Consider the following 27275-nt stretch of genomic DNA (forward strand, 5'->3'; position numbering starts at 1 on the left):
ATGCTGTTTTTTTAAATTTTTCTTGCATGTGATTGGGTATTCTTTGTAAAGTGCAGCTTTACCTTATTTACTAAGCTCTGGAGCAACTGCACTTGCAGAGTGCCACTGCACTTTGCAAAGTGCACAGTCTATTTGACTGTAGTAAATCAACCCCAATGTGCCATAGGACTTTATAAGGGACATATAGATGAAAGGTATTACTGCTTATATAAAATCATGAAATATTATTTGTATATCGAATAAAACCCCATAACCGAATGCAATATTAAAATGATAACATGTCTATTTTGGGGTTTATACAAATATTTGGATCCAATGTAATCCATATGTAGACTTGATCTTCCTAGGAGTACATGTGAATAATATCAGTATTATGAAACCCTCAATTTCTTTGGTGAAAACATCACCTGACCTACAGGCCTGTCTCCGCAGCCTGTATTGGATGGTCACGCACAATATCACTTATGCATCAATGGGATACAAGCTTTAACCACATTGTTTAAAACATTCTCTACATCAAGATATCCTGTAAGTATCTCATGGAATCCAGGTCTCCTCATTTACCCAATAAAGGGTGGTGGGTACCTGATGTTATCTACAACATACCTTGATATTTTATAACATCTTTTAACCACTTCAGTCCCGGAAGATTTGGCTGCTGAATGACCAGGCCATTTTTTGCGATTCTGCACTGCGTCGCTTTAACTGACAGTTGCACAGTCGTGCGACGCTGCACCCAAATAAAATTGACGTCCTTTTTTCCCACAAATAGAGCTTTCTTTTGGTGGCATTTGATCACCTCTGCGGTTTTTATTTTTTGCGCTATAAACAAAAAAAGAGCGACAATTTTGAAAAAAAAAATGCAATATTTTGTACTTTTTGCTATAATAAATATCCCCATTTTTTTAAAAAGCTAATTTTTTCTCAGTTTACACCGATATGATTTTTTCTACATATTTTTGGTAAAAAAAAAAAAATTGCAATAAGCATATATTGATTGGTTTGCGCAAAAGTTATACGTCTACAATATAGAGGATAGATTTATAGCATTTTTTTAATATTTTTTTTTTTTACTAGTAATGGCGGCGATCTGCTATTTTTATCGGGACTGCGACATTATGGCGGACACATCAGACATTTTCTACACATTTTTGGGACCATTTGCATTTATACAGCTGTAGCAATTACTCTCGGTGGAGCTGCTGGTTTAAAGCGGGCTGTTACCGTCACCTTCGTTACCTCTATTTCACCAGAACCTGGTCTAGGGTCCCGTTGAGTTTAATACCAGACAGTGTAGGCACCGGACACTTGAGTATCTTTTCCAATGCTTTAATAAACGTAAATTGAAGGAAGTAGCAGGAAAGAGGTAGAAGAAGAGTTTCAGGGAAGTTCAAATACCTTTTCTTAGTGTAGTATTAGGAATTGAAAGCTTATAGATGAATGTACTCTCTTTTTAGAGTTGAATCTTTGCCTGCCTGGATAGCTTTCTCTCACTAACCTAGCAGCCAGTACGCAGCACAAACAAAAGTCTCTGCCACAGACTTGATTGGAACAAAACCCGTACAATCCTCTGCCACAGGATGTAATGGTTTACGATGAACAGCAAACACAGCACTAGAACCTTTAAGCCAACCCGGCAGTACTATGAGGTAGGATTACTTTAGGATGCGTCCTCCAACTGAGTCACCAGGCCCCTCTCCAGACCAGCACTCTGCATGATCCTTCCATGACGGGTCCTCCCCTGGGATTTTCTCAGTTGTCCAGCTTCTTCCCGTAGGACAGACAGCCCAGGACCGTTCCTTTGCCGCTGTGGTAGGCCCCAGACAGGCTTCTGGGCCCACCCACACGCTGCAGCGACGTGGGCCTCCCGGTCAGAGGACCACGAGGTAGTACTCCTAGCACATACCTGTCGGCCAGGAGGGCCAGCAGGTTGAACGAAAAATGAACCCTAAAACATGGCGTCTGTCCCATAAATAGCCTTTCCAGCACCGACCCATGGTGACAAGGACACCTACAGGCACAGTGTGAAACTACATGCAACTCAGCCAAGCTGGAACAGAGGCAAACCTGACTATGTATAAACAGATAACCCACCAAATTTACCTATAAGCAGTAGATTGAAAATCTACCAGCGCTACACAGCGATCAGTGCTATAAAAATGCACTGATTACTGTATAAATGTCACTGGCAGGGAAGGGGTTAACACTAGAGGCGATCAAGGGGTTAACTGTGTTCCCTAGTATGTGTTTCTATCTGAAGGGGGAGGGGACTGACTAGAGGAAGTGGCTAATAGGAACACACGATCTGTTACTCCTCTCAGAACAGAACAGGGAAGTGTGTGTTTACACACACTCGTCCCTGTTCTGTCTCTCCTGCTCGCGATCGCTCATGGCCGGCGGCCATTGCGACTGTTGGCCACGAGCATCGGCACCCCCTCTGTGCATTGGGCGCGCCAGCGCGTCTGCTATCCCGATCCCGCAAGCCGGCGTATAGCTACAACGGTTCGCAGGATCGTGCCGATCTGCCGCCGTAAAATTACGGCGGCTAGTCAGCAAGCGGTTAAAGCTCGACCTTTATTTCTTTTTTTCTTCCCCCTATGGGAAAAGGACACCTCAGAGATTGCAGATTCCATTGTTTGTTTCATTATATTGATATTATTCACATGTACTCCTGAGGAAGATTATTCTAAGGGAGTCTACACGTGGATTACATTGGTTTCAAACATTTGTGTAAACCACAAAATAGACATGTTTTAATGTTAATATTGCATTCAGTTATGTGGTTTTATTTGATCTACAAATAAAATGTTATGGTTTTATATAAGCAGTGTTTCCTTTCATCTATATGTCCCTATTGTTTATATGTACTGTATATAACAACAGTTGTGTATCAAGGGAAACAGGATTCAGAGATATTTGGGTTATGCTGCCATCCACAGGAGGATTTGGATACTGCCAAACACAACAGTGACCGCTCCACTCCTGGACCTGACATCTTTAGTCCAAGAGTCGAACGACTCGTCGATTTTCAATGGGGCTGATGGCAGCCTTATTCGAGGCTAGCTCATATGCCCAGTTTCACTTAAACTCAACTTCCTGTTGTCGTGGGACAAGTCTGATCAGTTTCTGGACAAACAATTCACCTGACACCAAAGACCAGGTTGTCTCTAGCTAGGTGGCTCAGAAATCCAGCTCTGGAGTTGGAGAAATCCTTCCTTCTGATCTCTTAGAAGATCATCACAACAGACTCCAGCCTGACAGGCAGTAGAAGGCCTTGACGAGCTGTCAGTGAAGAAGACTAGGATACTAGGAGGTATTCTGACTATTGATCAACATTGTGGAGCTTCGGGCTATTTGGATATATCTACAATGCTGGGGCATCTCAACTAGAAGGTTTTCCAATTGGGATTGAACGCATCCTGATGATGATCTATTGCTGGTTGAAATGTATTGAGGCTTAATCGCGTCATTGTGACGCAACTTCCGCTGAGCTGACGTCATCTTAGGGCACAGAGCCACATCTCCGGGCGCCCACCGCACACATATGCTGTAAACACCGGGTGCTAGGTATAATCAGGCACAACCGCATGTGAGTATATTTTCACCCCCTCATTTTAAATAAACAGTTTAACAGTTTTACTCTATGAGCCCTCTCCCTGTTATTTCTCTTTCTCAGCCAATGCCTGAGGACTAGAGATTATGGTGTCCTGCAAGTGCCAGTGATTATCCAGTGTGTACATCTACGAGCATGAGTGTAAAAGAGCACTGGAATTTTGTCTAAAGAGCACAGCACTTATAAGAAGGATCACTGAGGGACCTGTTATGCTTGTTTAATAAATGTTTTGCAGCTATGGACTGATTTATGATGCACTGTATTGTTGCTATTAGCAACGTGTTCATTGGTCTTTGTATTGATTTGGCACAAACACACTGAAGCCGGGTGATTTTCTTTATTATATATTAGTATTTCTGGTTGCGTATATTATCACTGCAGTTGATATTTCACATATAAGTTCAATTTTATTCATTTATTTATTTTTACACCTAGGCACAAGATTTGATTATTTATTTAGTGGGATTGGATGCGGCCACACCATATACCAACCATCAGGGAGGAACCAGAAGTCTTTCCATGTCATGGGAAGGGGAAAGGACTCTGTTTTGGGCAAAACTTACTGTTCCAGCGTTGTTTGCTGTTCACATCCCACGTATGGACAGTTGACAGAGAGACTACCTCAGGTGGCAGCATCATGAAATGGTCCATACATCCAGATGTGTTCTAGAATATGCTTCACAGGTGGGGGACAGCAGATCTGCCGACCTCCAGATTCTACAACAGAATTTGCAGGTTTGTCTCTGGGTTCAGAGATCTTCTGCTGGAAGCAGGGAATGCTCTAGTGGCTCATGGTATCAGAACAACCTGATCTATGCCACTCCTCAACCTAAATCTCCATTTTTGCTTGCTTTACAGAATAAAAATGGAGGGCATTCTGTTGACCCCCATAGCACCTCACTGGCCCAGGCAGATGTAGAACTTTGATCCAATTAGACTTCTAGTAGATGCTCAATGGGCTCTTCCAGATTAACCAGATCAACCAGATCTTCTGTCACTGTTTTACCATTCAGCTTCACAGTTTAACAGCAGGGTCATTAAGGTCCAGGCTTTGAGGTAGAAGGGCATCTCTGAATCAATGCTTTTGACAATATAAAAGCCAGGAAGTCCATTTCCTGAAAGATCTATTACTGCACATTTAAGGCATGTGCTTGGTGCGAGAAAAGAAATTTTCATCCCAGAAAATACTCCATGGGATGAACCCTGACCTTTACAATCAGGCCTGGATCAACAATAAGCCCTAAGTACTTGAACCAGTCACAGATATTCTACTTCCCATGCTCATGTGTTGCCATCACCTCTGCAAGGTATGTTTCTGAACTGGCAACTTTGACCTGTAATTAACCCTTTCTGGTTCTGCACAAGGACATGGACAAGGCCTACAGCCTCAACTTTCTCAGGGTGTTTTTGGCTTTTCGTCTTAACCAGGACATTGTGTTTCCAGTATATCAGAAGGTTATTCCCTTCATTGTCGGGATATATTTAGAGCTATACACGTCTACCTTGCAGCCACAGCCTCTATTAGAAAGAATGACTCTCTCTTTGTAATCCCTAAAGGTCCCTGTACAGGTGAACTGACTTGCACAACACCATTTTTCTGTGGCTTTGACAAATCAGTGCTCTAGCATATGGTCTTGAAGATTAGCTTCCATCTTTTCCTGTCAAAGCACATTTTACTAGATCTGTGAGTGCTTTTTTGGACTTTCGGCAAACTGTGCCTAGATTTGCAAGGCTTCCAGCTGGTCATCTGTTTACATGTTTCACCAGACGGCCTGTTCTAAAGCCAACTTTGGACAGAAAGTCCTATAGCTCTTTGATCAGGCAGTCCCCAGTGTTTATAGTTGGTTGTTTGATGTGTTACCCACCCCCTCAGTTTGACTGGTTTTGTACACTCCAAATGTCTTTGAATCCTGCATCCCCAATGAACAAGAAAAAAAATGTTTTTTTAGTACTGCTCTTCTTGGAGCATATTGAGAGACATTGGTCCTACCCCTTTGTGTTTATGGTCTTGTTTTTGGCACTGCTTTGTTACAAAATGGATGCATACTTGGAGTGCGAGGGGTTATATCATACAGGCTGCTGTTTTTTTCTTTTTCCAAATCTTTCTGTAGGTGACAGTATATCTCAAATATATCTGAATACTGTGTCCCTCAATAAAATACAACAAAATCACAATCCTGTGTCTCTCTCACTTCCTGGTGTGTATACAGGGATGAAGAGAATCTGTGTTAAGCTTTGGTTTTTAAGGTAGTTCAGTATTTTTCTCATGTTGTAAGGATAAGGCCACTTAACATAAATCTGTTACAAGAAAAAACACAAAAGGTGGCAATTAGAGCAAAGTGAAAAAGTATATGGACTTTGCAGTGCCAACCATAACCCCAGCAAAAGAAGGGAAGTAAACAAATACTTAAAAGCACAACATTTTATTACATAATGTTATTAAAAAGTTATAAAACATAGGAGGAGGAGGTGTAGTGGTCTTGGCACGTTTTACAACTTGATTGCTTCATCAGGAGACCCTAATGTGCCAGGGGGTGAATCACAGACTAATGTATTACAGATATATACATCCATATACAAATTAGCCCATCAGTATATGGGCACTGTATACTTACATATGGAAACGCCTATAATCCATGTCTGGACTGCATCCAATGAGAGAATATCCTGAACAGCCCAGGCAAGAAAGGGAGAAATGACTATAATGTAGTGGTGGAACAGTGGAGGTTTCTTTTTAGATGGACCTTTAAACACTAAAGGATTGTAGATATCCCCATCCTAACGGGTTGTTTGGGATATTCTCTCATTGGATGCAGCGCTGTCCATACATGGCTTACAGTATATGTGTTTCCATATATGAGTATGTAGTGCCTGTAAACTGATGGGCTAATTTATATATGGATGTACAGTATATGTATATGGATTTACAGTATATATCTGTCATACATTAATCTGTGATTCACCCCTTGGCACATTAGGGTCTCCTGATGAAGCAATCACATTGTTAAATGCGTCAAGTCCGCTGCCCAAACCAGCAAGATGGGGCTGTCTGTAAGTACCCCATGGATCAATTGTAAATATCTGTTGATCCTGCTGGAATAACCATTAGAAATTCAATTCTATTTGATAGTGGGACAATACTCTTCCTTCTGCAGTTAAACCACTTTAGCATTGTTATCCTTGCTACTGCTTTAACTGCATAGCGTTTGGTATCATTGAGAGCCCTATCAGTGAATAGCCACACCTAGCACCCCCGAATCCCTTTAGATTGACAGCACATTTCCCATCAGCAGGAGCTTAGGGAAATTATGTAAATGTCCTTCTCAGTATCCACCAACCCTCCAACACTAACAGGGTGCATAAAAAAACAGCTTCCCAGCTACATTTACCATTAAAAAGATTTTTATGACGTGCAACATATGGACCTCCCTTGAAAATGCAGATTTATCACTTTCAAAGGAAAAAAAATAGGTTTTTGGTGGACTTAAAGCTTAGTTGCACTACCAAAGTATTGGCAGTAGTGTGATTAGTATATGTTAGCATTCCTGAAGATAAAATGAACCTGTCAGCTGAATGCAGTAATAAAAAAAAACGGTGGAAGGACAGGCATCTCTAGATGAATGCACATACTATCTTTTCTGAGATCCATGAGAGTTCCAAACCCATAAACAAGATGTACTATATGTAGATAATGAATCAAGGATTACACTTTTTTGTGTAATCTTATTGGTTGAACTAGATGGACTTGTGTCTTTTTTCAACCTGAATAACCATATAACTATCTCATTTTATATGAATCTATAGGATGTATTTCAACATGACCAAATCACACGTTAATTTATTTACGACCACTATATGCATATATTTGACAGCAGGGCAGGTGGACCTTAATGCCCAGCCCAGAGGCATTACTGAAACCTTCAGGACCCTGGTGCAAGAAACCATGACCACCAGCTGGAACCCTTCCCTCCAAGGTTGTGCCCTTCCCACTAATACTGGGGCCTTTTACTTCCATTGTGGGGTCCTTTATTATGGTTCCAAAGCAGGACCCTTACACATGTTCTGCAATGGGTCCCCTTCCTGTGACCTTTGTGACCCTGGTAGTTCCACCACTGGTGTCAGTAGGACTGTGAACAATGTCAGTCAGTATGGCAGTGGACTTTGTCAGTAATGCAGTGGATGGTGTCAGAATGGCAGTGGACAGTGTCAGTAGGGCAGAGGACAGTGTCAGTAGGGCAGAGGACGGTGTCAGTAGGGCAGTGGATGGGGTCAGTAGATTTTTTATTTTTATTTATTTATTTTTTTACCATTTTATTTATTTATTTATTTTTTATAATTTTACTTTCTACTTTTGACAATTTATCTTGGTAAAATATCAGGGGTCTACACAGACCTCTGATGCTTTACCTTTGACACAGTGAAAGGAGATTGAGGACACGACCCCCAATCTCCATCTGTGCAGTCTCAGCTGCACAGAATGAATGAACAGGAATAGCTCTGTACATAGCTTCCTGTTCATCACACACTGAAGAATAGTAAACTAATAAACACAGTTTACTATGCTTCAGTTATGAATGTACACAAGAGTGATCAGTACTGATCACTCACTGTGTCCATTCAGAGAAGGAAGGGGCCAGTAAATTACATTGTTACAGGCACCTTCCCCCCACTCTCTACCCTGAAAGCATGCCCACAGCATCTGGCAGGAGAGGGTGGGGGGAGCGAGCAGCGCTTCTGAAAGGGGGGACCAGGGGAGCACATAGTGGCCTGGAGGCAGCAGAAAACGAGTAACCTGGATAGGAGTGGTGGCAGGGGAAAATAGAGGAACTGATCCCCTATATTTTCCTTGTGCAGCCACTGAATGCTGGCAGGAGGGGAGGAGAAGAATCTGGCTTTCAGCAGCTGCAGGAGGAAAATAGGGGGCATCGGTTCCTTTATATGCTGCCCCCGCCACTCCTCATATCCAGGTGTAGAACCAAAATATGACAGGGGATCTGCACAGGCCCCCTAAAGCATGGGGCTGGGTCACAATTACGACCCCTATAGTTACGTCTCTGGCCCAGCCACTGCATATTTGCACTGCAGTGTAGCTGGTACACTCCATCAATGCCCACAGAACAGTGACCAAGCTGTCATTGACAGCTCACAGTCATATTGACCATCAGGAACCAGTAGGATGAGCTCCTGATGATTTCAATACTGTGCAACCAATCACAGTGCAGAAAGACCAAGAGCCCCTCCATCCTGCAGGCCTCAGATGTCAGCAGCAGCTGGCATTGCTCAGCCTAGGCAGCCTAGGTCACAGGATCTCTGGAAACCAATCATTATTGCAGAGAATGTGTTATTTTCAATCATTAATGAGATTAAACAGACTACAGAGATAAATACGTATTACATTACCACACATTGACAAGACTGTTTATAATATGTTGACCTCTTTCATTTGTATATCAAAAAACATTAAAAAGGTTATAGTTTCCCTTTAATTTTAGGGAAAAAAGTATACTGTACTCATTGCACAGTATTTGTTAGTAGTGTAAGCTAGCGATTGCATCTAAAATATTTTAAAAAATAATACAACCAGATCCATATTTAACTTTACTTAATCTAAAACCGGAATGGTTAACACTCTCTCAATTCAAACTTATGATCCAACTAATAACGGCTGCAAAACAAACAGTGGCCAAGGCATGGAAATCTCCTACATTGGTACTAGCAGAAACAATTCACAGAATGAATAATACAATGTCCCATGCTAAGATGGTAGCCATCGATCAAAATCAAATTCCAAAATTTGAAAAACTTTGGCATCCTTGGATAAAACAACAGTTCCTGTCAAACTTCAATGACTCTGTCCTGTTGCCATGGTAACAGATTAAATGACTTACAGAGACACCCATTCTAAGGCTTCAAAGAGAACTAAAAAGAATAATAAACTGACGGGCGGGACAACCTTGTGGACCATACCTCTACCTTTCAACCCTTTTTCTTCTTTTTCTTTCCTTTTCTCCACCTTACGATTAAAGCTCATTATCAGAATTTATTTGACCTATATACACTCTACTTGTAAACAATATGTATAGTAGGTATAAATCATTTAAATACCTACAAAAGTAACTAAGGAAATGATATATATCTTTAATTTAGGTTTACGTAAACCCAATGTTTAATATTTGAAATTTCATTATATTTACCTATAGAAACCCTACTGTAAAACAATGAGTTTACTTTATAGATCCTTGTAAACTTACTTTATGTATCTTTATAACATTGTATACTCAATAAACTTCTTTTGACAAGTAGTGTAAGCTAGCTACTAAACTTCTTAACACAATATTTTGAAAACTAAACTCCTAATATTTCTTTCCCCTGTGCCCCCTCGCTTGAATTTTCACTAAGATAAAAAAAATAAAAACTTGCAGTCCCTCCCTTTGTACCAAGATACTGGCTGTAATCCTGGACTCAGTCTTTTCAACTACCACACCCAATCACTTTCCAAATATTGCCACCTTTACATCAACATTTCCAAAATAGTCCCCTTCTTAACCAATGACCCCATTAAGATATTTATTCACTCCTTTCTTGTTGCCCTACCTCTACACAGCAACCCCTTTTAAGTCGATCATGAATACTGTTGCCAGACTCACCTACCTTACCAACCGCTCAGTGTCTCAGTGTCAGTCCCTCCATTGGCTCTGATCACCCAAAAATTAAAATTACTAACAACATACAAAACCATCTGCAGCTCATTCCCAAGCAACATCACCAACATCATCTCAAAATATCGCAGTAGCCGTCCACTTAGCTCCTCCCAAGGCCTCCTGTTCTCTAACTCCCTAGTCTCCTCCTTCCATGCTCTCCGGGATTTCTTCAGAGCCTCACCCTTCATCTGGATACAGAGATAGTGACGGGAACCTTGTGGAAGTCCCTACCTCAATCTGTCTGGCCTTCTCCTACTCTGTCTGCTTTTAGGCTCGATTCACATCTATGCATGTTTCTTTTGAGTGTTTCTGCAGTGCTTTTTGCGGTGGTTGCCATGGTTTTGGACACACGTTTTTACAGCAATTTAGCCGCGATTTGCATTTTTTTTACACTGTATATAGATGATTGCTAAGAAGGGGGCCAGGAAGCCGGCCACCTCGTCCTTAACAACTGATGAGTCAATGTAAAAAAAAAGAATTGCCGGCTAAAAAAAAAAAAGTGAAAAAAACCAGCGTGGGGTCCCCCTCTGGTCCATACCAGACCCTTGGGTCTAGTATGAGTTCGGAGGGGACTCCCCAAAAAATCGTGAAAAAAATGGCGTTGGGTCCATCTAAGAAATGCTTGACATCGGCGCGGACAGATCAGCGGGATGCAGCATCGGAGGTGGGTTGTCGGAGGGAGCGGCGGCGGAGGAAGAAGAACACCGGACAAAGAAGACAGGAGAAAGAAGAAGACCGGAAGAAGAATTGGGAAAAGGAGATACGCCCCTTCCTAACCATTGACACCACAAAGCTTCTAATCCACTCCCTGGTCATCTCCCGCCTTGACTACTGCAACTCCCTCCTCATTGGTTTACCTCTAAATAGGCTATCCCCACTTCAGTCCATCATGAACGCTGCGGCCAGGCTCATCCACCACACAAACCGCTCAGCGTCTGCTACACCCCTCTGCCAATCCCTCCATTGGCTGCCACTCAGTCACCGAATTAAATTCAAGATACTAACTATAACTTACAAAGCCATCCACAACTTGGCCCCTAGCTACATCTCTAACCTAGTCACAAAATACCAACCTAATCGTTCTCTTCGCTCCTCCCAAGACCTCCTGCTCTCAAACTCCCTTGTCACCTCATCCCATGCTCGCCTTCAGGACTTCTCCAGAGCCTCCCCCATCCTCTGGAATGCTCTACCCCAATCCGTCCGTTTTTCTCCTACTTTATCCACTTTCAGACGATCCCTGAAAACTCATCTCTTCAGAGAAGCCTATCTGGCCCCCACCTAACAACTGTACATTTATCTTCTCAATCAGCACATCACCCACAGTTATTACCTCTTGTATCTCTTGACCTCCCCTCTTAGATTGTAAGCTCTAAGGAGCAGGGCCCTCTGATTCCTACTGTATCAAATTGTATTGTATTTGTACTGTCTACCCTCAAGTTGTAAAGCGCTACGTAAACTGTTGGCGCTATATAAATACTGTATAATAATAATAATAATAATAATAAAGACCGGAAGAAGAAGGAGAAGACTGAAGGAAGAAGCGGGAGAAGCCCAGAGGAGGAAGAAGCGGGGAAGAAGAAGAAGACATTTAATAAAGGACTTGTCAAAAACTGTCTATTGTCTTTTGACACACTACACTACTTTTTTTTAGTGAATGTGTAGGGGTACAATGTACCCGATACCCATTCACATGGGGGGGGGGCTGTGTTCTGGGGGCCCCTGTTGCTAAAGGGGAAGAGGCCCTTGTCCCCATTAACATGGGGGCAAGGTGCTTTGGGGGGAGCCCCCCTGCCCCAAAGCACCCACCTACCATGTTGAGGTCATGGTATGGTTCAGGAGGAGGGGGGCGCTTGCTTGTCCCCTCCCTTTCCTGACCTGCTGGGCTGCATGCCCAGATAAGGTTCTGGTATGGATTTTGGGGGGACCCCACGCCATTTAAAAAAAAAAAGGGGTGTCCCCTCCAAATCCATACTAGACACAAGGGCCCGGTATGGTCCTGGGGGGGACCCCACGCATTTTTGTTCACAGTTTTTTTTTAGCTGGCAATTCTTGGCAATTTTAGCTGACAGCTGATGACTCATCGGTTGTTAGGCTCGATTCACACTAATGCATTTTTTGATGCATTTTGCAGAAATGCAGGGAAATTTTTTAACATGGGTTCCTATGGAACATGTTCACAGCAATGCATTTTTGTGCCTCTGCGTTTTTGGAAAGGGTCAGGGACTTTTTTCCTGCAAAATGCAGCATTTTGCATGCAATAGAATTCAATGGAACCGCATCCAAAACGCAAGTACTGCGTTTTTCTGGTGCTTTTGCAGCGGTTTCCATTTTTTTACACTGTATATAGCTGGTTGCTAAGGAGGGGGCGGCAAAGCCGGTCGCCGCGTCCTTAACAACCGATGAGTCATCAGTTGTCAGCGGGCTTCCCACTGAATGTAAAAAAAAAGAATTGCTGGCTAAAAAAAATTGTGGCGTGGGCGCGTGGCAATTGAATTACATCAACCGGAGGCCACGCCCCCTTGTGACGTCATGGACCCATCATGCCCTGGACGGTGGCGTCACAAGGGGGCCTCCGTGTGACGTAATCCGATTGCCACGCCCCATCGTTATTTAAGAATTGCAGGACATCGGCGCCAACAGATCAGCAGGACGCAGCATAGGAGGAGGGTCAACGCCGGGAGCGGCGACAGTGGAAGAAGAACACCGGACAAAGAAGACAGAAGAAGAGCAGAAGAAGAAGCAGGGGGAGAAGGAGAAGACCGGAGGATGAAGATGTGGGAGAAGATGGAGGAAGACCGGAGGAAGAAGCGGAGAAGAAGAAGAAGATTTTTAATAAAAGACTTGTCAAAAACTGTCTACTGTATTTTTTAACACTACACTACTTTTTTTAGTGAATGGGTAGGGGTACAATGTACCCCATACTCATTCACATGGGGGGGCGGGAGCTGGGGGCCCCCTTGTTAAAGGAGGCTTCCAGATTCCAATAAGCCCCTCTGCCCGGAGACCCCGACAACCACCGGGCAAGGGTTGTCGGGAAGAGGCCCTTGTCCCCATCAACATGGGGGCAAGGTGCTTTGGGGGGGGGGCGCTCACTCGTCCCCTCCCTTTCCTGACCTGCCGGGCTACATGCTCGGATAAGGGCCTGGTATGGACTTGGGGGGGGACCCCATGCTGTTTTTTCTCTGGATTTTTTTTTAGCCGGCAATTCTTTTTTTTTTTTAATTCAGTGGGAAGCCAGCTGACAACTGATGACTCATCGGTTGTTAAGGAAGCGGCGGCCGGCTTCCTGGCCCCCTCCTTAGCAACCAGCTATATACAGTGTAAAAAAACAAAAAACCCCGCAAAACGCAAATCGTGGCAAAATCGCTGTAAAATTGCTGTAAAACACGTGTCCAAAAACGCGGCAAGCACCACAAAAAGCACTGCAGAAACACTCAAAAGCAACATGCATACATGTGTATCGAGCTTTAAGGACGTGGCGGCCAGCTTCCCGGCTCTCTCCTTAACAACCAGCTAAATACAGTGTAAAAACGCAAATCACAGGAAAATCACATTAAAACGCGGTACTTGCGTTTTGGATACGGGTCAATTTAAGTCTATAAGGCCCCATTCACACTAGCGCGTTTTTTGATGCATTTTGCATTTTGCAGAAATGCACGGGAATTTTTTAACATGGGTTCCTATGGAACATGTTCACATCAATGCTTTTTTGTATCTCAGCGTTTTTGGAAAGGGTCGGGGACTTTTTTTCATGCAAAAAGCAGCGTTTTGCATGTAATGGTTTTCAATGGACAAGCATCAAAAACGCAAGTGCTGCGTTTTTGCAGCGTTTTTGATGCATTTTTGATGCGTTTTTGGTGCGTTTTTGCCGTTTTTTTTTTTTTTTTTTTTTATTTTTTTTTTTTTTTGTAATTTTTTTTTAAGACTGTAAAAAAAAAACGCAAAACGCAAATCGCGGCAAAAACGCGGCAAAAACGCCGCAAAAACGCGGCAAAAACGCGGCTCAAAAACGTGCCAAGCATGAAAAAAAAACCTCCAAAAACGCTCAAAAGCAACATGCATAGGTGTGAATCGAGCCTTAGGCCTGTTTCACACCTATGCATTTTTTGTGCTTTTTGCATTTTGCAGATTTGAACTACAGAACGTGTTCCATAGGAAACCATGTTAAATGGACTGTAGTGCAAACTTGAAAAATGCAAAAAGCACTAAAAATGCATAGGTGTGAATCAGGCCTCACATGCAAAACGCTGCATTTTGCAGGAAAAAAAGTCCCCAACCCCTTCCAAAAACACAGAGGCACAAAAATGCATTGGTGTGAACGTGTTCTATAGGAACCCATGTTAAAAAATGTCCCTGCATTTCTGCAAAATGCATCAAAAAATGCAATAGTGTGAATAGAGCCTTATGCCGCGTACACACGAGCGGACTTTACTGCAGACTTGGTCCGGCGTACTGGATTTCGTCGGACAATACGATCGTGTGTGGGCTCCAGCGGACTTTGTTTGCTCAAAAGTTGGACGGACTTAGATTTGAAACATGTTTTAAATCTATCCGACGTGCTAGTCCGACGAACTCAAACTGACGCATGCTCTGAAGCAATTACAAGACGGAAGCGCTCGGTCTGGTAAAACTAGCCTTCGTATTGAGGCTAGCGGATTCCTCTTCTGTGATCTTTTAATACAGCACTTTTTTTTTATTTATAATGCAAGAGGAATGAAGTTGTTTTTCTGCTTTATATTCACACAGAGTTCTCACAAACTACTTTCTTCATGATTTATCCTCATGCCATGACTAATATGATATATTTAAAAAATCAGATCTCCATAAATAAAGTATTAAATTAGATTTTGGACTCATATTTTTTTTGGATTGATTTCCACACTATCTATTTTACAATGTGTGCTAAATTATACAAACATTTTTTTTTAAATTTTTTTTTTGTAGTTTCAAGTTACCACAATAACCTTAATATTTTGTGTTGTTTTAATTAACCTTAATGAGGTTGGTGTCCCTTGTTAATTAGACATAGGGGGGTTTATTTTCCAAAAGCAAATTCATTTTTCACTACAAGTGCAAATTGTAACTGGAATTGCACAGAAAGAGCATTTTGAAGTGCCTTCTCTGTGGATCCGAGGGGCACATGCAAGGAACCACAAAAAAAAACCTTTTTCTTGCACATGATTGTATGATGAAATCAGCAGAGCTTCCCCTCATTTCAGCTCTTCCCCTCAGATTTACAGCGACTGCACTTCCAACAAGTGCACTTGCTGTGCAATTTCTAAAGTGTACTTTTCACTAGTATTTAGCACTCGAGTTTAGAAATGATTTAGCCTTTTGGCAAAAACACACATAGGGGTTGATTTACTAAAGGGAAAAAGACAGTTGCCCTCTGCAAGAGCAGTTGCCCCAGAGCTTAGTAAATGAGCAGAAGCTCTGCTGACTTCCATCATCCAATCATGTGCAAGCAAAAATGCTGTTTTTTTAATTTTCCTTGCACAGGATTGGGTACTCTTTGCAAAGTCAAGCCTTACCTCATTTCCTAAGCTCTGGAGCAATTGCACTTGCAGAGGGCAACTGCCCTCTGCAAAGTGCACAGTCTATTTGCTTTTATTAAATCAACCCCATAGTCTTTTTGACCTGTACCTGCCTACTCCCAAACAAAATGTCGTTTTGGACTCAAAACACATATAGTCAATAATGTAAGGTAACAAAAAATCCATTTATTTTGGTTAACAAAAAATTAGGAAGGCAACACTGGAGACACTTTTAGAATCTGTGAAGTCTTTCGTCCCCCAGGACACACATCAAGTTTTAGGACAAGAAAATTGATATCTTGGGACTAGGGAGCACAGGGAGCACAGTCAGACCAGACAGAAACCAGGCAATCACTTTTGAGTCTTCCGTGGAGCCTTCCCTGCACGCTTCTCTGCAGCCTTCCCTCCAGGCTTCTCTGCAGCCTTCCTCGGAGGCTGGGCCTCTGGTGGTGTACTTGGGGCAGGAGGAGGAGGAGGAGGAGTGGCTTCATCTGCCAGATACGTTGTAGCAGTAAGCTCCCTTCTCAAGCCCTTCTGATAGGCCTGATGCCCCTTTTCCAATTCCAGCAATCTGGTGGCCATATATGTCCCATACGCCTCCTCTGCATTGGGTGGTGTACTCAGGATTTGGCTTGCTTCACGTATGGGGGCTAGGGATTCCTCCTCAGTTTGGGTAATTCTCCTGGGCCTTTTGGTGAGAATGCGGAGGGGAGGCACCTGACACTCCATGCGGCTTCTACTCGGCCCAGCCACAGCCTCCTCCTCTCTCCCACTGGGCAAGGCCTCCTCCTCTCTCCCACTGGGCAAGGCCTCCTCCTCTCTCCCACTGGTCAAGGCCTCCTCCTGGCTGAGGTCATCCTGTGTCAAAAAAAGGGACATAGTTGTAATTTTGTGTTACGCAATCACACACAATTTTCAGCTCATGACTTGCAAATATAATTCTCAACAAATAGTAAAGGCTATCTATTTGACACCACCATTATTACAGCTGATCCACAATATCTGAAGTACATAGGCGTGCGCACAGGGTGTGCCAGGTGTGCCTGGGCACAACCTAATCGCCTTGTGTGGTGCATATTCCCCCCTGTTTAGACCACTGATATTTCATCCCCAAAAAAAATGTTATAAAAGAAAATTATTTTTTTTAAATAAAATAAACAAAATGACACTGTCCACTGCCCTACTGACACCATCAGTACATATACACATGCATATGCATTTGAGATTTGGGGTGCACACCCTAATGCAAGAGGCTGCGCACACCTATGCAGAAGTATATTTTTGGCCACTACTGTCTAGTGATATGTCTACATATTAATATTTGTGATGAAGTCATTTTTTATGAAACACTTAAAAATTTGACACATTAACATCATTAATAACATTTACACAATCACAAATTCCACAAAAAAGGATACCTGGCTGAAACTGGGAGCATCCATTTCATCAGGGATGAAAAGGCCCAATTCTTCCTGGGACTCCTCAGCTGGGGTGGAGGTGGATGGAAGGCTGGAGGGAAGAGTGGGGTGAAGCCTGGAGGGAAGGGTGGGGGGAAGGGTGGGGGGGAAGGGTCGAAAGTGATTGCCTGGCTTCTGTCTGGTCATCCAGGAATCGCATTTTGTGGTAGTACCACAACTTGGGTACATAAACTTGGTCGGCTGCTGCTCCGGATCTGAGCGACTCCTGGATTTTATTGTGTTCCCGCTTATACATGTTTCGCAAGATACCAATTTTCTTGTCCACAAACTTGAGGTTTGCCTGGGGGACTCGAGTCTTCACAAATTCTAAAAGTGTGCCCAGTGTTGGCCTCCTTACAGCCCGATTGAAATATAGTGGGTGTTTGACCTCCCACAGGTTTTTGTTTTCCTAATATAAGTCGATAAATCTCGACTAAAAATCTGCCTCTTTAAAGGGATTCATTGTTGCTGAAAGACAAGACACAAGATCAAAACTGTAATGTCAGTCAGAACTCCCAGGATTATTTTGTGAAGAATCTAGGGGACACATATACACACACACCCCCACGTTTAATCTTACCTTCGTTTCTGACGCTTGCTACTTCCGCACGGACATACGTAGGCCATCGTAATAGCTTTATATACACTGCGCATGTGTCATGCTCCGCCTGCGTCGCCCGCCCCTGATGTTCTTTAGTACGATTTGTCCCCGCCCCTTCACTCTTCATTGCGCAGTGGGAGTAGATAGAGAAAGATGGCGGAGAGAATCAGTGGAAGTAGCGCGGAGGAAAGCCCGGAGCCACAACCATCCACATCCCGGAGGAGATATAAGGCCACCAACATGGCTTTTAAAGAGATGGCGGAGATGGTGTCCATATTGAGAAGGGAGGACTATGATGGCAAAAAAGGACCGTACACATGCCCAAATATGCGGAAAGACAAAATAATGTCCTCAGTTGTAACCGCTCTAGAAGCTAAATTTGGCACTAAAAGTTCGAAAGAACAATTGAGGAAGCGGTGGTCTGACATCAAAAGTCAGGAGCCAGAACAATATTGGCGAATAAAGAAGCTGCTTAAAAAAAGTAAGTACTTGTTGTGTTTTCCTATTGAGATACTTAACTTGCATGCTGATCCATATTTTTTTCGTTTATACAGCATCGTTCGTAAAGACCGTTCTTTGTAAAAGACATATGATACTAAACAAAATTACGTTTTTTTTTTGCCAAATACGATGGTACTGGGTTGGACATATACATTTATGTCTTGATAATTTTTCGTATTCCAATAATTTGTGGATGTGGTGTAGATGTGTTGGAAAATATAATGCTTCTTCAAAAATGATTCAGTGTAATGTAGGGACAGGACACAGCAGCTGCTTCCACATCTGCACTCACAAGCACTAGTGTACTATGTGACCATAAAAAAATTTTCGACGGGTAATACACATTGGAGATCATTGAGGTGTCTGCATCTGTGAAACTTGCATGAAAATGTGTATTGTTTATAATTGTTGTTCATAGGTAATGTTCATCCTGTCTTCTAAATTTTTGAGGACAAAAAAAGGCAATTGTCCATAACTCATAACCAACGTTTCAGATTATTTTAAAAAATCTAAAATATCACTGTGTGTTAACTATACCTTTTGTTGAATTATCATAGGGGAGAAAAGACTCAGACAACAGTCCAAGGAACCCAGGACCCCCCCAAGTCACCAGCCTGAGGCTGAAGATAGCCCAAGCCCAAGACCCGCCCACCCGACGAGCTGGAGGAAAGAGAGGTGGAGGAAGTGAGTGACTGACACCCCAGCATAGGGTAATGTATTTAGGTGTGCATATTTTAACCCTTGTTTTTTTCACACATTTTAGGTGAGCTTCTGGTTGTGGAAGGCCAAGCGGCAGAGCCATTCAGCACAGACAGTGCCCAAAGACTGATTGGCCAGATAATGCTGTGGAATGGCCAAATTGATAAAATGCGTGACCAAATTCACAGCATGCAACTTCGCCTGGACTCCATGCAACAGGAAATGAAGACCATGATTGATGTTTTGGGCAGAATATAACGTTTTGCCTAAAACCATCAATCATGTTCTTCATTTCCTTGTGAAGTTTCTTTCTTCTTTACATTTTTTTTTCAAGTGTTTTCGTTACCCAGAAATTTTTATGATGCACACGGTGTGTCATCATGTGCTATCTTCCATCATGGGATATCAATGTACTTGTTTTGTGTTTGCAACCCCTTCATCCTCAAAATTATTTAGTGTTGAGAGGAACAAAGGGATTGCACGCACAAAACACGTACATTGCTCACCCATGATGGGAGATAACCTGACCCTTTTGTAATGCTCAATTTTGAGCATATTAAAAATTATCGATTTACAAGGGTGACATCACCAGCACCGTTCTTAAAATGTTGAACTTTGTAAGTTCTTTGATTTTTTTGTATGTTTTTCAAAACACTGTTGTGAATGTAAAGATTTTAAACAAGGTGTATTTATGTTTAAATATTCCATTAATAACGTTTTATAAAAAATAAAAAAAAATAAAAATTTACCAAAAAAACAAAAAAACAAAAACAAAAAATGTTTCTAAAAATGCACCTTTCAATGTGCTCTCAGTAAAATGTTTTTACTACTACAATGTGTGTGTGGCTGATTATTTCTCAATAATATGTTTAGCAAATTTTTGTGTGGTTACAGTGACAAAGGGCCTTATTAACTAAAGGTAAATGCACTTGCCACTACTACAAGTGCACTAGGAGACAGACCAAACTAAATGCAAACAAGAAGAAAAAATATATATTTTTTGTAAAATTTTTTATTTTTATTTTTTTGTAAAATTAAAGCTCTTCTTGAATAGCAATGGCCCCCCCGACCATTAAACTAATTCACATATCGCTCACACACTTGACGTGCGGTTCGGGGGGCCAAGCCAATACGGCCAATTTCCAGGCCTGTCGGTGTTGTATCTTGTACAAGTCCGGCCTCAGGCCAACAGAGGTTAGATATGTAGCAGAATGTCTACGTAAAAAGTTATGTAGTATGCAGCAAGCAAGTATGACGTGATTAATTTTATAGTCCGCCAGATTTATGGCTGAAAGGAACAAACGGAACCGGCTGGCCAGAATCCCAAAGGCATTCTCCACAACTCTTCTTGCTCTGGCCAGCTGGTAATTAAATACCCTCCTCTCAGGGGTGAGTGTTCTTTGGGGGAACGGCCTCATCAAGTGCTCACCGAGAGCAAACAATTCATCAGCGATAAAAACTGAGGGGAGTCCATCCACATTCTGGTCATTAGGTGGCAATCCCAGGCCACCAGTCTGGAGACGCTGGCACAGCTCGGTCTGTGCAAACACTCCTCCGTCAGACATCCGGCCGTTCTTCCCCACATCCACAAACAGAAAGTCCAAATGTGCCGAGACCACCGCCATCAAAACTACACTATGGAACCCCTTGTAGTTATAGAAATAAGACCCCGAATGCGGTGGTGGCACAATGTGGACATGCTTCCCGTCAATCGCCCCGACACAGTTGGGAAAGTCCCAACGGTCAGCGAACTGGGAGGCCACAGTCTGCCATTCCTGTGTACTGGATGGAAACTGTGGAGTGAAAAAAAAAAATTAAGATAAGGAATTTTAAACATAACTTGGATATCAGATTACACAAAAACATTAGTGAACAATAGAAGTCAAACAAAAAACATAAGGCCCACTTATAAGATTTATCACCCCCTCTGATGGCCCATTGATCAATTTGAATGTGGGGGGGTTCTAATTAGGTTAATAAACACACCTGACAGTTTCCAACATTTGAGGGGTGGGGGAGGGGTTCTAATTAGGTTAAGAAACACACCTGACAGTTTCCAACATTTGAGGGGTGGGGGAGGGGTTCTAATTAGGTTAAGAAACACACCTGACAGTTTCCAACATTTGAGGGGTGGAGGAGGGGTTCTAATTAGGGTCAAAAACACACCTGACATTTTCAAACATTTGAGGGGTGGGGGGGGGGGGGGGGGGGTTCTAATTAGGGTCAAAAACACACCTGACATTTTCAAACATTTGAGGGGTGGGGGAGGGGTTCTAATTAGGGTCAAAAACACACCTGACATTTTCAAACATTTGAGGGGTGGGGGAGGGGTTCTAATTAGGGTCAAAAACACACCTGACATTTTCAAACATTTGAGGGGGTGGAGGAGGGTCAAACAGTGCAATGGAGCTGACAATATACATTGTTTAAGGGACTTTAGGCTAGAGATATAAATGGACCCAGGACTGCATGGTGGGGAGGTTATTGAATGTAAATATGCATGTAGGGCAATAAATGATTAATGTCCAAAAACAGGGGACATTCACAGCATATTCCAAGCATGGTAATTAGGTAAGGAGGACATTTAGACTATACATTAGCAAACATTTAATACATATCATGTACTGTTAAAGGATAAAACTTACCTTCATATAGTCCTTCTGCAGGACCTGAATGATGGCAGAACAAGTCTCTGGGATTATGATCCCCAGAGCCTGGGGGGAGATGCCTGTCGAGAACTTCAAGTCCTGAAGACTTCTCCCAGTCGCCAAGTAACGTAAAGTATAAAAGTAAAAAAGTGCAGTGCTAATCTGTAAGTGCAAATAAACAAATGTGTGACTCTATATATCAAAAGTCAAGTGACAAGGGCACAAAAACAATAACATTTCAAGAATGTGCAAATTAGTGTCTCTGGACTAAGTGGCACACCCAATAGTCTATAAAAAGTGAAAACAGAAGGTCCTCTCCCAAGCAGGGGAGTATCAGTGTCTTGGAGGGGCTGTGGGCACTTGTAAGGGGGCGACCACAAGTTGCAATAACACTCCAATCTTCAAGAAAAAAGGTGGGTACTATTACCGGATCAGTAGGACGCATCTACCATATAGCAGTGCATCAGTAAGGCAAAAAGGGATGGTCATCCAGGATATCCAACCAGGTAGTGTCTTCCGGGTCCCGACCACCAATGTGAGGGTGGTTGTTCTAGACAGGCTATGGATCTCCAATACACCCGATCTCCGATACCGGAATTAATCGATCAAAAGCAGATGGTTCTTAGTGGGCCCATGGAGGAAAAGAAAAAGGGACTCCACATAGTGTAGATCATGTGGAGATCGGGTGTATTGGAGATCCATAGCCTGTCTAGGACAACCACCCTCCCATTGGTGGTCGGGACCCAGAAGACACTACTTGGTTGGATATCCTGGATGACCATCCCTTTTTGCCTTACTGACGCACTGCTATATGGTAGATGCGTCTTACTGATCCGGTAAGAGTACCCACCTTTTTTCTTGAAGATTGGAGTGTTATTGCAACTTGTGGTCGCCCCCTTACAAGTGCCCACAGCCCTCCAAGACACTGATACTCCCCTGCTTGGGAGAGGACCTTCTGTTTTCACTATTTATAGACTTTTGGGAGTGCCACTTTGTCCAGAGACACTAATTTGCACATTCTTGAAATGTTATTGTTTTTGTGCCCTTGTCACTTGACTTTTGATATATAGAGTCACACATTTGTTTATTTGCACTTACAGATTAGCGCTGCACTTTTTTACTTTTATACTATTTGGGACTTGGTTTGTTGTGTGCTAGCAGCTGCAGTTGTTTTTAAAGTGGCAACTAGCCTCTGCGCCGCACTGATGGCTTGCCTCATGCAGGTATCCTGCCTGCTGATATAGGGGGTCAGCATAGCCAGCAGACGCTCAAAAACGGGGTCCGTCATCCGGAGATAATTCCTGAAATCCTCAGGATTATTCTCACGGAGCTCACGGAGCAAAGGCATATGCGAGAATTGGTCACGCTGGCGCAACCAATTCTTCAACCATGAACTCCTCCTCGCCCTGTTCGTGGACTGGACTCGGGTCAAAGTATTAACTCCAACACCAAGTCCCCACGCAGCACGATCTAGAGAACGAGTACGTCCACGCGACATTGCTTCAAAACGGTCGGCTGGTCAAACAAACAAACTTATAACAAACGCACTGAAGAACAGCAAGGCCTATGAAGAACGACCTGAAAATCAGGAATGAGCGGACCAGAACGGCCTGCAAGGCAGGTTACGAACTGACCAACACGCACTGAAAAGCAGATACAAACCTCACAAGCACGAACTGAACCGCAGAAAACGATCGAAATAAGCTGAAGTGTGAAAAGCGCGAATTGTCTCTAACCAAACTTCTACTAACACGAGATAAACACGAGATTAGCAGAAGGAGCCCAAAGGGTGCCGTAGTGGGGCTTGAACTTCCTTTTTATAGTCCCGTCGTACGTGCTGTACATCACCGCGTTCCAAACCAGCGGATTTTTGCAGTGATCGTGTGTGTCCAAGTCCGTCCCTTTTTAAGTCCGGCGCAAGGAGCCGACAAAGTCCGGCATAAAGTCCGCCGAGCAAAGTCTGCCGTAAAGTCCGCTCGTGTGTACGCGGCATTAGACAATCTCTGAAAACCCATCTATTCAAGGAAGTCTATTTTGCCCCAACCTAACAACTGAACTTTTACTTTCTTCAATACCTTATGCGTACACAGTTATTAGCACTTGCTCCTCCCTCTTGGATTGTGAGCTTTCACAAGCACGACCTTTCTAATCCTTTCTTTTCGATTTGTATAGTAACTGTACAGTCTCTCTCTTTAAATTATAAAGCACTGCACAAATTTCTGGCATTATATAAGTCCTCTATAATAATAGTCATAAAGGCTCTTACAAAGGCAGAATCCATATCCTACGATTGTATGTCATTCAAACATTATATATGGCATGTTTCTTATACCTTCTATATTTCATTGTGCTGAAATCACTCCTACGTTAGGTCTGTCTGTTAATTGCTTCAGGAGTCAGCATTTTCAGTGCATTCATACCCTGCAGCTTCCACGTTTTGTTTGCCTAGTCTTGTGAAGTCTCAATGTAATAATGTGCTTTGTGCAAGACTAATAAAATGATACTATGAATACAAGATCAGGTTGTAGAGAACAATGTAAGCATTAAATCCCCTTCTAAAGAACATTGTGATTTATTGTCCTTGAAGGAATAAGGTGACCTTGGCTTTCTTCTGTCAATATTTGCATCTCCTCGTTAATCAATCTTCACTTCAACAATATTTAAAAACTGATCAAGCAAGATTAGCTGTTTCAGAGCGATCTGCGGTTTTGAAACAAGGTTAAACTAAATCCAATTAATGTGAAAACATTTTGGTAAGAGTTAGATGATTGCGAGTGTTAGGGGAGTTATTCGTTAAAGCAGCCCATACAAGCCCAGACAAGAATCAAGGCAGTATGAAATTATTCCTTATCGGTTGTCGGTATCCTGATTTGGCTGTCCGTTGTGATGTTATAAAAGTTGTTTAAGATTATACTGCTCACCCTTCCACCCTGTCAAAAAAAATGCAGATACTACCAGAAAAGTCATAATATCAGTCTTTTCTATGGTTATTCTGCATGTCTGTGGGAACCTTTAAAATGTCCATATAGCCAATGTTTTTTTTTTGGATGGCAACAATAAAAAGGTATGGCACAACTGTTCAACAGTCTGACAGTTTTTGGTACACCAATAACCTCAAGGGTGACATTTTGAAGGACAGCAGCATATTAAAAAGCAGCAGGCTGGTTATTTTCTATGGTATTCTGTACACTACTTTATGTATTCTGGAGTGATGATTTTAAAAAGTACTTAAGCAGAGTTTCTCATGATGTTAAATGAAGTGTTTGAGGCAAGATCCCTCCCTTATTCCATGAACGAGGCAATAATTATAGTTATCCCAAAACCAAGTAAAAATGCCTTGTTCCTGGCATCCTACAGCCCAATTCCTTTACTGATCTTGGATGTTAAACTACTGGTGCAAGTTTTAGCAAATAGGCTAGCTACGGTAGCACAAAAATCGGTTTGATCAGTCAGGTTTTATTCCCACCAGGTCAGGTTGATCTGGAAAGGCAGGATCCCCTGCATTAAGCTCTCCGTTCTTCAGAAACAGTTGCCAACTGCCTAAAGATAGGGGAGGATTGGCAGTTCCTAATGCGAAAACCTATTGTTAGCTTCCCAACTACAGCACATGGTGGGGTGGGGAGAGGTATGTATGGATGACCCTAACAAGTTAACGGGTTCAACAAATGCCCTTTTATATCACAATTGGAGAAAGGTTGGTCTGTTGCAAAAAAACATGGTGTGAAATTAAAAAAATTGGCACTATATGAAATATATTCATTATACCCTACTAACTTTCAGTTGTTGCGAGCAGCATCAGTTACCCAAGCAAAACCTTTTCCAGTATCTGCGATTGAGGCACGCGCTGATGGTACAAACCAAAAGCCAAACAATAACTTGATCCCCTACCTCTCTGCTAGACAAACTGGCCAATACAACAGTTAAAAAGCATTTATCTCTCATGTCTACCAGTCAGACTCATTAGATAACATCCAAGTTGTCAACACTATGTTACTTTGGGTAGGAATATAATTTGGGGAGTCTTTCAGATGAAACATGGGGGAGGGCTTTCAAAATTATACTGTACCTACAATGTGACTTTCATGATGTTAAATGAAGTGTTTGAGGCAAGATCCCTCCCTTATTCCATGAACGAGGCAATAATTATAGTTATCCCAAAACCAAGTAAAAATGCCTTGTTCCTGGCATCCTACAGCCCAATTCCTTTACTGATCTTGGATGTTAAACTACTGGTGCAAGTTTTAGCAAATAGGCTAGCTACGGTAGCACAAAAATCGGTTTGATCAGTCAGGTTTTATTCCCACCAGGTCAGGTTGATCTGGAAAGGCAGGATCCCCTGCATTAAGCTCTCCGTTCTTCAGAAACAGTTGCCAACTGCCTAAAGATAGGGGAGGATTGGCAGTTCCTAATGCGAAAACCTATTGTTAGCTTCCCAACTACAGCACATGGTGGGGTGGGGAGAGGTATGTATGGATGACCCTAACAAGTTAACGGGTTCAACAAATGCCCTTTTATATCACAATTGGAGAAAGGTTGGTCTGTTGCAAAAAAACATGGTGTGAAATTAAAAAAATTGGCACTATATGAAATATATTCATTATACCCTACTAACTTTCAGTTGTTGCGAGCAGCATCAGTTACCCAAGCAAAACCTTTTCCAGTATCTGCGATTGAGGCACGCGCTGATGGTACAAACCAAAAGCCAAACAATAACTTGATCCCCTACCTCTCTGCTAGACAAACTGGCCAATACAACAGTTAAAAAGCATTTATCTCTCATGTCTACCAGTCAGACTCATTAGATAACATCCAAGTTGTCAACACTATGTTACTTTGGGTAGGAATATAATTTGGGGAGTCTTTCAGATGAAACATGGGGGAGGGCTTTCAAAATTATACTGTACCTACAATATGACTTTCACACAACAGTTAACACAACTATTTATAGTACACAGGTCCTATTGTACCACCAAAACATTTTTCAGTAGCGAAAAAAGGATACCGTGAATTGTCCGGGATGCCAAGGTGCATCAGCCGACCGAATCCATATGATTTGGAGATGCCCAAAGTAATTCCGCTATTGGCAATCTGTCTTACCTACTATAAATAGTACTTTTCAGATGAGCATTGATCTTGATCCAGTTATTTGTCTATTGGGGGCATTAGGTGAAGAGTCTTGCTTTCCGGATATATTAGCTTTGATCACTAGAATGCTCTTTTTTGCATGAAAGCACTCAAATGGCTCTCCCCACATCCCCCCACCCAAGAGGAGGGGATACAACAAGCCAACAATACACTACTGTACCCAGAAAAAAGTTTATCTTCCAAAACAGAGACTGTCCTAATACATTTTGTAAGCTCTGGGACCCGTGGCTGTCATTGCTGGGCCTAGATCCATTGTCCCTAGCTCTTCAGCTTCTGTTTTAGGATGGTATAGGGAATGTTCTATTTTAACTGAACTCTTTATATATAATTTTAATATAGGATTGTAACATGTACTATACACTTACCTACCTTAATG

At 42.4% G+C, this 27275-nt stretch overlaps 1 protein-coding gene across 3 annotated transcripts in view; it reads left to right on the top strand.

Annotated features, from left to right (window-relative positions):
- The window catches only part of XYLB (xylulokinase), a 277360-nt gene that overhangs the window by 227638 nt on the left and 22447 nt on the right, over window positions 1-27275 (top strand). The gene's annotated exons all lie outside the window — the stretch shown is intronic.

Source organism: Aquarana catesbeiana, linkage group LG05, assembly GCF_042186555.1.
Source record: "Aquarana catesbeiana isolate 2022-GZ linkage group LG05, ASM4218655v1, whole genome shotgun sequence".
Lineage (NCBI taxonomy): Eukaryota > Metazoa > Chordata > Amphibia > Anura > Ranidae > Aquarana > Aquarana catesbeiana.